This window comes from Lissotriton vulgaris, chromosome 1_1, assembly GCF_964263255.1.
Source record: "Lissotriton vulgaris chromosome 1_1, aLisVul1.2, whole genome shotgun sequence".
NCBI lineage: Eukaryota > Metazoa > Chordata > Amphibia > Caudata > Salamandridae > Lissotriton > Lissotriton vulgaris.
This window is the reverse complement of record NC_141685.1, coordinates 1,552,530,504-1,552,541,358: the sequence shown is the minus strand read 5'-3', so window position 1 is coordinate 1,552,541,358 and position 10,855 is coordinate 1,552,530,504.

Sequence of the window (10,855 nt, the reverse complement as noted above, 5' to 3'; positions counted from 1 at the left end):
TTATTATAACAAACAAACTCTGCCAGAGGAGCTCCTTGCAACCTAACCCCACGAGGTCCGCCAAGAAGACTGCTGGCACATTGTCAGAACATCACATATATACAGTTGCATTCTCGAAAACGTTACCCAAGATGGAAAAATACAAGTTGGTACAGGTTGGTGCAGAAGGAAAGACCATATATGGGAGACAAAGCACTCTTGGTTTAGCTCATCCTAGTTTAGCAAGGTCGTACAGGTGACTCCCTTCTGCTAACTCCGAGACAGTCCACCCCGCACCCCTCCAGGAATGTGCCTATCAGGCCTCCTCCTGCTACCTATAACCTTGACAGGCCTAATAAGCTGAAACAGCAGTTTTGCAACAGTTGGGCTATTTCTCATGCAAACGGCTGTGGTGAAATGAATCGAGTAAGGTCTGCTAATGTAGGGCTCCGAGCGAGGCCACAAAATGGCATCGGTCAAGCCAAGCAAGTGTGAAACGTGTAAAGCGGTGCATGTGAAAAACCTGAATTACTGCAAATCGGGTTTATGTTAGTGTTTGCGTATTTGTGGTAAGTTATTTAGATACATCATGATAATCGATTATATGCGTCTCATAACCGGAAATCAATTCCGGTTCCTCAAGCCCCCAGTAACAAACCCGCCTCCACCTTTCCAGCCTCCCTGGGAAACGCCTGATACCCGGTGCGGCCAATCAGCCTTGCTACCACCCTCCAATGGTGCCCCTCATCTTCGCATAGACCGTCCCTCATGTGTATTTGATTTCTTTTATAGTGCTACTCATCCCAAGTATGTACGGCAGGGTGTCGAAGTGCTTTAAATCACACACATTATATAAAGACAATGACTCATATAAATGTGAAAGTCAATGTTCTGAAGATAATGGGGCTACAAGGTGTAATCATACTTTCATCCATCATTCAGTCTTTCACCATTCATTCATTTCACCATGTCCTTCCACCTGTGTGCCCATCCATGGCCACACATATTCAACCATTTGCAAACCTATCCATCATAAATCCTTCAATCCATCAGCTTCAATCCATGAGCTTTCGTCTGCCGTCCTTTCAGGTGGCGCCCCATTCAGCCCAAGACCAATAGAAACTCTGGGGCCTCTCCACATATTCTGCAGGAGGGGGCATCTTTTTGCGTTATGCCACTTCACCAAGCACATAATAATAAAAAAACGGGGACAGTCATTTCAGCTGCAGTGGGAATCAGGGAGTCTCTACTGCCATGAAACGGAAAACAAAGTAACTGACAGTCCACTGTAGACGTCTGTGTGTTTGCTTTCGGTTTCATAACAGAGGAGACTCCCTGCCTCCCACTGCAGCTGAACCATTTCAGCTCTCACAATTAACCCATTCCCGGGACGGTTAGCTCTTTCCAGAAGAGAGGCAAATTTTCCCTTGAAATTAAAAATGCATGGGCATGTCGTGACCCATCCCTTTCCCCTCCAACCCTTCGTGACAGCTGAACCCCCACCATGTCCCCCCCACGGACTTGTGATGTGGGAAACGATAGTAGGAGTTTAGGATGGAGTGCGCGCCCCCCCCCCCTGAGATGGCATTGCGCCCCCCAGGGGGCGTGCCCCACAGATTGAAGAACGCTGCTGTAATAATCCAGGAAAAAGGTTTAAATGAAGAAGCTTTATTCAGCAGCACAGCATCAAGTATACAGCTTCAAGGTCCAAGTACAACTGACAGAAAGGGCAGAATGCATCACCAGCAACACATTACGGAGCGTCATCACACCAGCGCGTCACATCTCCCAGCAACTGGTGCGCATTGCAACGCATTCTACACGCAGCGTAACGTCTCACGTCATACGCTGCGTGCAACGTGACTCCATTTTGTTTTCTTTGAAGTTACCTAGCAACCCTTCGCCGATTTTACACGGAGACTTCATTTCATACGCGAGGGTTGTGGATGCCCTATTTATTCAAATATTACACGGACGCGCTATTTATTCAATTCTACATGGAAAGCCTATTTTATCATCGCTTTTTACAGCGTTTGCTACTTTTCATTTTTTTTTTGTGAGATTCCTTTCTTTAACGTTCTCTGCCACCGTGTTATGAAGGTACTTTCTTCGTGTTACTTGCTTGAGGATATTCTACTCATTTCTACAAGTGACTTTGTATTTGTGCATTATTGTATTGATATCGCTTTACTTACCTTATTTACTATATTTTCCATGTTGTACTATATTTGTGCACATTGATTTTACTACAAATTTTTACAGGTTTCGTGGCATTTGCTTTAATTTCGACTGTGTCTTTGGAAATGCAATTTGACCCTCCTGCTAAATTCTTGCAAATTAAGGGTGATCCTCCTTTGCCTTGGGCAAGATGGAAGGAGGAATTCTTCAACTATATGAAGGCCATTGATGGAGAGCGAATGGGTTCAGAGAGGAAAAAGAGCATATTATTGCATTGTTTAGGATCAGAAGGGCAAGAGATTTTCAGAACTTTGCCTCCTATTTCTACTCCTTCAGGCAGTGGTGATAATCTCAATGTTTATTCTGAGGCTCTTGCCAGATTAGAAAAAAGATTTAAGCCCACCGCTAATATTGCTCTTAATCGATTTAAGTTTTACACCAGGGCACAGAAACAGGATGAATCTTTCGATGACTTTCTCACGTCTCTAAGAGCCCTAACCTTACGTTGTAATTTTGGTACAATGGCCGATGAGATGATACGTGACCAAATTATCGTTCACGTTAAGAATAAGAAAGTCCAAGTTAAGTTATGGTGCGTAGGTGATCCCAGTTTGGAAGAGAGTATTGCTATTGCTAAATCTACAGAGATGTCTGAAAAATGGATGGACATTGTAGATAAACAAAGTGCCAATGGTAGTAAGACTAATGTTGAGGAAGAGGTGTGCTTGGTCAAGTCCAAGAATGAAGCGAAGAATAGTACTACCTCACAATCTACTGTTAAAAATTGGTCGAATGGTAATTACAGAAAACCTGATGTTAATAGCAATTTAGTTTCCTGTTATAGGTGTGGCAATAAGTCACATGTTGCTTCTTTCCCAGGATGTCCTGCCCTAAATAGAACTTGCAACATTTGTGGTAAGCTGGGACACTTTAGTAATGTTTGTAGGGAGAAACGTTTTAACTCACAAGGAAGAACAGGACAATCACGTCTTGTTCCCAGTTATCCCACTCCCATCAAAGTGTCTTCAGTTAATGATTCTGAACCTACCCCACAGGAGATTGCAAGAGGGTATGTTGTGTCCATCTTACAAAGTGGTACCATTGTTTTTACTCGTAAGAAATCACCTAAATGCAATTTTAACATCCTTGGGGTTGATCTGGAATTGATGGTAGACTCTGGGTCTCCATGGACCATCATTACTAAACAATACTTTGATGAAAAATTACAGGAAGTGTGTGATTTTACTAAATTACAACCATCTGATATTTTAGCTGAAAACTTTAATGGAGGCAATATTTCAATTGAAGGATTTCTAAATGTGCACTTAACTTTCAGAAGTAGATTTGCCTATATCAAACTGTATATAGCGTCCAAAGGTGTAAATGTTCTTGGGTGGCAAGATCAATGGGAACTTGGTATCAAACTAAATCCACGAGCCAAAGATCCTATTGAACTGTGTAGTGACCAAGAGATGGTTAATAGCATTTCTGAACGGGAAGAAGATGTTACCTCCTTTTGGAGTAAAACATTTGATAAAGTATTTTGTGATCAATTAGGAAAATTGAAAGGTTTTGCACACAAAATCGTTTTAAAAGATAATGCTATTCCTGTGAAACAAAAATTGAGAGGTGTACCCCTCAATGTTAGGTCTGAACTTAAGGACATGTTGGATGATCTTTTGAAAGATAATATAATTGAACCAATTGAGTCATCTGAGTGGGTTTCACCCATTGTTCTCGTACGAAAACCTGATCAAAAGTTAAGAGTCTGTATTGATTTGAGAGCTCTTAATTCAAACATAGTTATAGATTGCCATCCGCTCCCCAATATCAATGAATTAGTTTCACTTTTTGATGGTGCGCAGATCTTTTCTACCCTAGATCTTAGGTCAGCGTACCATCAAATAGAGTTAACGGAGGAATCTAGGAAGTTCACTGCTTTCATCACACCTATGGGTCTCTTTCAGTACAGAAGAATGCCGTTTGGGTTGTCTTCTACCGCTTCTGTATTCCAGAGGGTAATGTTCCTAATTTTTAGAGACCTGGATTCTTACGTTAAATGCTTTCAGGATGACATCCTAATCTTCTCTAAAAATGATGCTGAACATTCTGTTCATCTCAATGAAGTGTGTTCCAGACTACAAAACTATGGCCTTACTCTTAAAGCACACAAGTGCAATTTGTTTAAGAAATCGGTGGAGTATTTGGGGCACACCCTTTCAGGGGAAGGTTTAATTCCAAAAAAATCGAATGTCGAGGCCATTCTTAATGCCCCAGCTCCCATTAATAAGGAACAGCTTTTGTCTTTTTCAGGCATGTGTGAGTATTACAGCAAGTTTGTTGCTAATTTTGCTACAAAAATGGAGCCCTTGAGAAAACTTTTGAGACAAAAGAATGAATTTGTTTGGAACACAGAGCAAGAAAATGCTTTTTCTGAGATCAAAAAGGATATTGTTGGTTCCCCAACTTTGAGACCCTTTAGCTTGATCCTGGAAGCAATGGTGTCAGTAGAAGGCCTAGAACACAGACCTGGTGCAGAATTGTAACCAGAAAAATGAGAATTCACACCATACTGGACAGGGCACTTCGCAATCTTGCTTACATTCCAGACCTTACCATCTTGCGTGATAACAGAGTTTTGGAAAACATTTTTAACCTGAATGGGTCTACTATATTTGCTCACTCCCTTGCTAACAAATGAAGGTTTCAGAATTTTGACCCAATCACCCACAGCCAAACCATGCTCTTTAGCTCTCCACCTTTTGTTGTACCACAGGGCAGATTTACTTTGTTTAGAAGCCACTCTGTCCGCAACGAGTTTGACATCAACAACATCCTCACAAAAGGCCTTACATTTCTCCTTGAACCACCAAGGACAAATAACAGAAGCAGGATCTCTTCCCTTAAGTAACCTGAAGGGACTAACCTCTGTGGTAGTGTGTGGAGTTACGCGGTAATGCCAAAGTTTCTCTCTGAGGATATTCAACCAGCTACCTTTTTCCTTAATAGCATCAACCACAAAGTTCTTTAACACACGGTTGAAACGCTCAACCTGACCATTCTCATGTGGCTCGTATAGTGAAGTCCTAATATGTTTTATGTTGCAAGATTGTAAAAATGACTGCATTTCTGATGAGACCAATTGTACCCCATTATCTGACACTAAAGTGGAAGGACATCCCTCTCTAGAAAATACTTCTTGGAAAAACAGAATTATAACCTCAGAAGTGATCTTTGACACAAACTTTACCTCTGGCCACTTAGAATGGTAATCAATAATCACAAGTGCAAAACGAGAAGATTCAGGCAAAATATTGAATGGACCAGAAATGTCAAAGGCAATTTTACTCCATGGAACTTCAGGCCAAACCACCGGCTTAAGAGGGGGAACAACAACTTTTAGCATTTTGTCTTTGTCACAACACTCACTGCAATCCCTAACCACCCGATCTACAAACCTGTCTAAACCAGGCCACCAGAAATTCAATCTAATCAAACGCTTCATGGCAGAAATACCAGGATGGGTTTTGTGCGCCAACTTGAGTATCAACTCTTGAACGCCAACGGGTGGAACACACTTGTCACCTTTAAACACAAGATCACCATCACAGAATAATTCATCAGCAACATTGAAGAATGGAACAATGTCTTCTCTAACATTGGTTTTGTTGGGCCAACCTTCCAACAAATATTTCCTCAAAGTAAGAAACTTTTCATCTTCTTCTTGACACTTAAACCAGAACTGTTCAGTGATCTCTTGATACTGTGAATCAACAAAGTCCTGCAAACCACAAACAAAATCCAAATCTTCACAGCCCTTAACACTGTCAATTAAACTAAGACAAGGCAGACGTGACAAGCAATCAGCCGTCACATTTTTTTTTCCAGGAATGTATTCCACTGTAAAGCTGTATTCTTGTAACCTGGATGTCAAACGTGCGATCCTCGCTGTGGAATTCCAACCTCCTCCCACTGATAGAATATTTACAAGGGGCTTATGATCAGTCCTCAGAATGAACTTACTGCCCCAAATATATATTCTATAGTGCTCTATAGCCCATACACATGAAAGCAACTCCCGCTCAATAACTGCATATCTGCGCTCTGTCTCACTCAGTGTCCTGGATGAAAATGCTACATTCCATTCTGACATACCGTCAGTTTGGGAAAGCACACAACCCAAACCGTATAAACTTGCATCTGTAGTGATTATACATTTTTTCCCATTCTAAAGGGTCTCAAAGTTGGGGAACCAACAATATCCTTTTTGATCTCAGAAAAAGCATTTTCTTGCTCTGTGTTCCAAACAAATTCATTCTTTTGTCTCAAAAGTTTTCTCAAGGGCTCCATTTTTGTAGCAAAATTAGCAACAAACTTGCTGTAATACTCACACATGCCTGAAAAAGACAAAGCTGTTCCTTATTAATGGGAGCTGGGGCATTAAGAATGGCCTCGACATTCGATTTTTTTGGAATTAAACCTTCCCCTGAAAGGGTGTGCCCCAAATACTCCACCGATTTCTTAAACAAATTGCACTTGTGTGCTTTAAGAGTAAGGCCATAGTTTTGTAGTCTGGAACACACTTCATTGAGATGAACAGAATGTTCAGCATCATTTTTAGAGAAGATTAGGATGTCATCCTGAAAGCATTTAACGTAAGAATCCAGGTCTCTAAAAATTAGGAACATTACCCTCTGGAATACAGAAGCGGCAGAAGCCAACCCAAACGGCATTCTTCTGTACTGAAAGAGACCCATAGGTGTGATGAAAGCAGTGAACTTCCTAGATTCCTCCGTTAACTCTATTTGATGGTACGCTGACCTAAGATCTAGGGTAGAAAAGATCTGCGCACCATCAAAAAGTGAAACTAATTCATTGATATTGGGGAGCGGATGGCAATCTATAACTATGTTTGAATTAAGAGCTCTCAAATCAATACAGACTCTTAACTTTTGATCAGGTTTTCGTACGAGAACAATGGGTGAAACCCACTCAGATGACTCAATTGGTTCAATTATATTATCTTTCAAAAGATCATCCAACATGTCCTTAAGTTCAGACCTAACATTGAGGGGTACACCTCTCAATTTTTGTTTCACAGGAATAGCATTATCTTTTAAAACGATTTTGTGTGCAAAACCTTTCAATTTTCCTAATTGATCACAAAATACTTTATCAAATTTTTTACTCCAAAAGGAGGTAACATCTTCTTCCCGTTCAGAAATGCCATTAACCGTCTCTTGGTCACTACACAGTTCAATAGGATCTTTGGCTCGTGGATTTAGTTTGATACCAAGTTCCCATTGATCTTGCCACCCAAGAACATTTACACCTTTGGACGCTATATACAGTTTGATATAGGCAAATCTACCTCTGAAAGTTAAGTGCACATTTAGAAATCCTTCAATTGAAATATTGCCTCCATTAAAGTTTTCAGCTAAAATATCAGATGGTTGTCATTTAGTAAAATCACACACTTCCTGTAATTTTTCATCAAAGTATTGTTTAGTAATGATGGTCCATGGAGACCCAGAGTCTACCATCAATTCCAGATCAACCCCAAGGATGTTAAAATTGCATTTAGGTGATTTCTTACGAGTAAAAACAATGGTACCACTTTGTAAGATGGACACAACATACCCTCTTGCAATCTCCTGTGGGGTAGGTTCAGAATCATTAACTGAAGACACTTTGATGGGAGTGGGATAACTGGGAACAAGACGTGATTGTCCTGTTCTTCCTTGTGAGTTAAAACGTTTCTCCCTACAAACATTACTAAAGTGTCCCAGCTTACCACAAATGTTGCAAGTTCTATTTAGGGCAGGACATCCTGGGAAAGAAGCAACATGTGACTTATTGCCACACCTATAACAGGAAACTAAATTGCTATTAACATCAGGTTTTCTGTAATTACCATTCGACCAATTTTTAACAGTAGATTGTGAGGTAGTACTATTCTTCGCTTCATTCTTGGACTTGACCAAGCACACCTCTTCCTCAACATTAGTCTTACTACCATTGGCACTTTGTTTATCTACAATGTCCATCCATTTTTCAGACATCTCTGTAGATTTAGCAATAGCAATACTCTCTTCCAAACTGGGATCACCTAGGCACCATAACTTATCTTGGACTTTCTTATTCTTAACGTGAACGATAATTTGGTCACGTATCATCTCATCGGCCATTGTACCAAAATTACAACGTAAGGTTAGGGCTCTTAGAGACGTGAGAAAGTCATCGAAAGATTCATCCTGTTTCTGTGCCCTGGTGTAAAACTTAAATCGATTAAGAGCAATATTAGCGGTGGGCTTAAATCTTTTTTCTAATCTGGCAAGAGCCTCAGAATAAACATTGAGATTATCACCACTGCCTGAAGGAGTAGAAATAGGAGGCAAAGTTCTGAAAATCTCTTGCCCTTCTGATCCTAAACAATGCAATAATATGCTCTTTTTCCTCTCTGAACCCATTCGCTCTCCATCAATGGCCTTCATATAGTTGAAGAATTCCTCCTTCCATCTTGCCCAAGGCAAAGGAGGATCACCCTTAATTTGCAAGAATTTAGCAGGAGGGTCAAATTGCATTTCCAAAGACACAGTCGAAATTAAAGCAAATGCCACGAAACCTGTAAAAATTTGTAGTAAAATCAATATGCACAAATATAGTACAACATGGAAAATATAGTAAATAAGGTAAGTAAAGCGATATCAATACAATAATGCACAAATACAAAGTCACTTGTAGAAATGAGTAGAATATCCTCAAGCAAGTAACACGAAGAAAGTACCTTCATAACACGGTGGCAGAGAACGTTAAAGAAAGGAATCTCACCAAAAAAAAAATGAAAAGTAGCAAACGCTGTAAAAAGCGATGATAAAATAGGCTTTCCGTGTAGAATTGAATAAATAGCGCGTCCGTGTAATATTTGAATAAATAGGGCATCCACAACCCTCGCGTATGAAATGAAGTCTCCGTGTAAAATCGGCGAAGGGTTGCTAGGTAACTTCAAAGAAAACAAAATGGAGTCACGTTGCACGCAGCGTATGACGTGAGACGTTACGCTGCGTGTAGAATGCGTTGCAATGCGCACCAGTTGCTGGGAGATGTGACGCGCCGACGTGAAGATGCTCCGTAGGATGCGTTACCATGCGCACCAGTTGCTAGGGGAAAAGACGCGCTGGTGTGATGACGCTCCGTAATGTGTTGCGTCTCGGTGTCCAGGCAACGAGTCGGCACCTTGGTTACAGGAGACGCGTTGCACGGCTCAATGACGTCTTTCAGAGCTCAGCGTCTTCGTATCCTGGCAACATGAAACGGGCTTCGGTGAGGCTCGAGCAAAGATTGAAAGATGCAAAACCTTTCAATTTGATGAATATAGATCGGAAAAGTCTCGCAATTCTCGTAGAAGGCTCAGGAAACCCAGGAATTAAAGTTGAAAAGGAGCAATTCCAAGGAGAAGAATTTTAAAGGGGTGGGAAAAAGTATGTAATCCACGGAAATCCAAAAATGAGTCCAGGAATAATAAAATGAGGTTCACTCCGCTCCTGTGCTGTAGATGGCTGGAGTCCTCGTCGCCAAAATATGTAATAATCCAGGAAAAAGGTTTAAATGAAGAAGCTTTATTCAGCAGCACAGCATCAAGTATACAGCTTCAAGGTCCAAGTACAACTGACAGAAAGGGCAGAATGCATCACCAGGAAAGTTCTGAGAACCAGAACTTCATGAACAAAGTCTCATGCAATTAAAGGAGAAGTAATGTATAATGTAGGATATAACAGCTGCATTAAGGGCTTTGAGGGTGGAGATATGCCAGGCTTTCACAATATCAGCCTGACGCACATTTACATGCAGTTACTCAAAATGGGAACCAGAATGGATATGTAGTCTGGCCCTCATCAACCTGGTTGGATGATCCTGATTCATGCACAATTTTAAAGCATTATCACTATGCTTCCACAAGAAAAGTAGCCATCTTCTTTCTGCCAATAATCATATTCAAAATTAAACTGACTTTCATAAAAAATAATGCTTTAGCTAGGAAGGCATGTTTTCTTGATATGTATCGAATGACTAGATTATTGTCTTATATAAACCACCAGCATTGTGAGAAGACAAGCTGTCTGCCAAGAGCGCTGGTTATTCCTTCCTCCTCAAGTGTCACATAGGTCTAAACCACTGATAGAAAAGTATTGGAACCCTGGAACTGGATGAGATTTATCGTATGCCAACTCTACAGATTGTTCATATCACAAAGGTGAGGTATTAACAATGCCTCATTGGTTTGAGAGTCCACTTCACAGAACTGAGCATACCTCAGAGCTCAAAAGATTCGAACACAAGTGGGGCTGACTAAGACCCTCATTTCAAGAGCTGTGAAAATGTGGTTGTGCTATTACTAGACCAAAAAAATGTGATACCAAAGGGGCAATATTACCACACTATTGTGATATTCAGATGCATGAAAAGGATTGCACATAGCTTACCACCATTCCGAATTCCTCAGACTCAGAGCGCAGGCTATGTGTCAATTCAATTCGTACCAGAATTGACCTAGTTCACATTGTGCGAGGTGTTAGTAGCTTGCACAACACTTGTAATCCCGGTTCACGAGCAAATGTCAAATATATATAAATTGGGGTTAACCCTTTTACCACGGCGGCTGTTCCGCCACCGTGCGGCGCATTGATGAGTGGGCTGG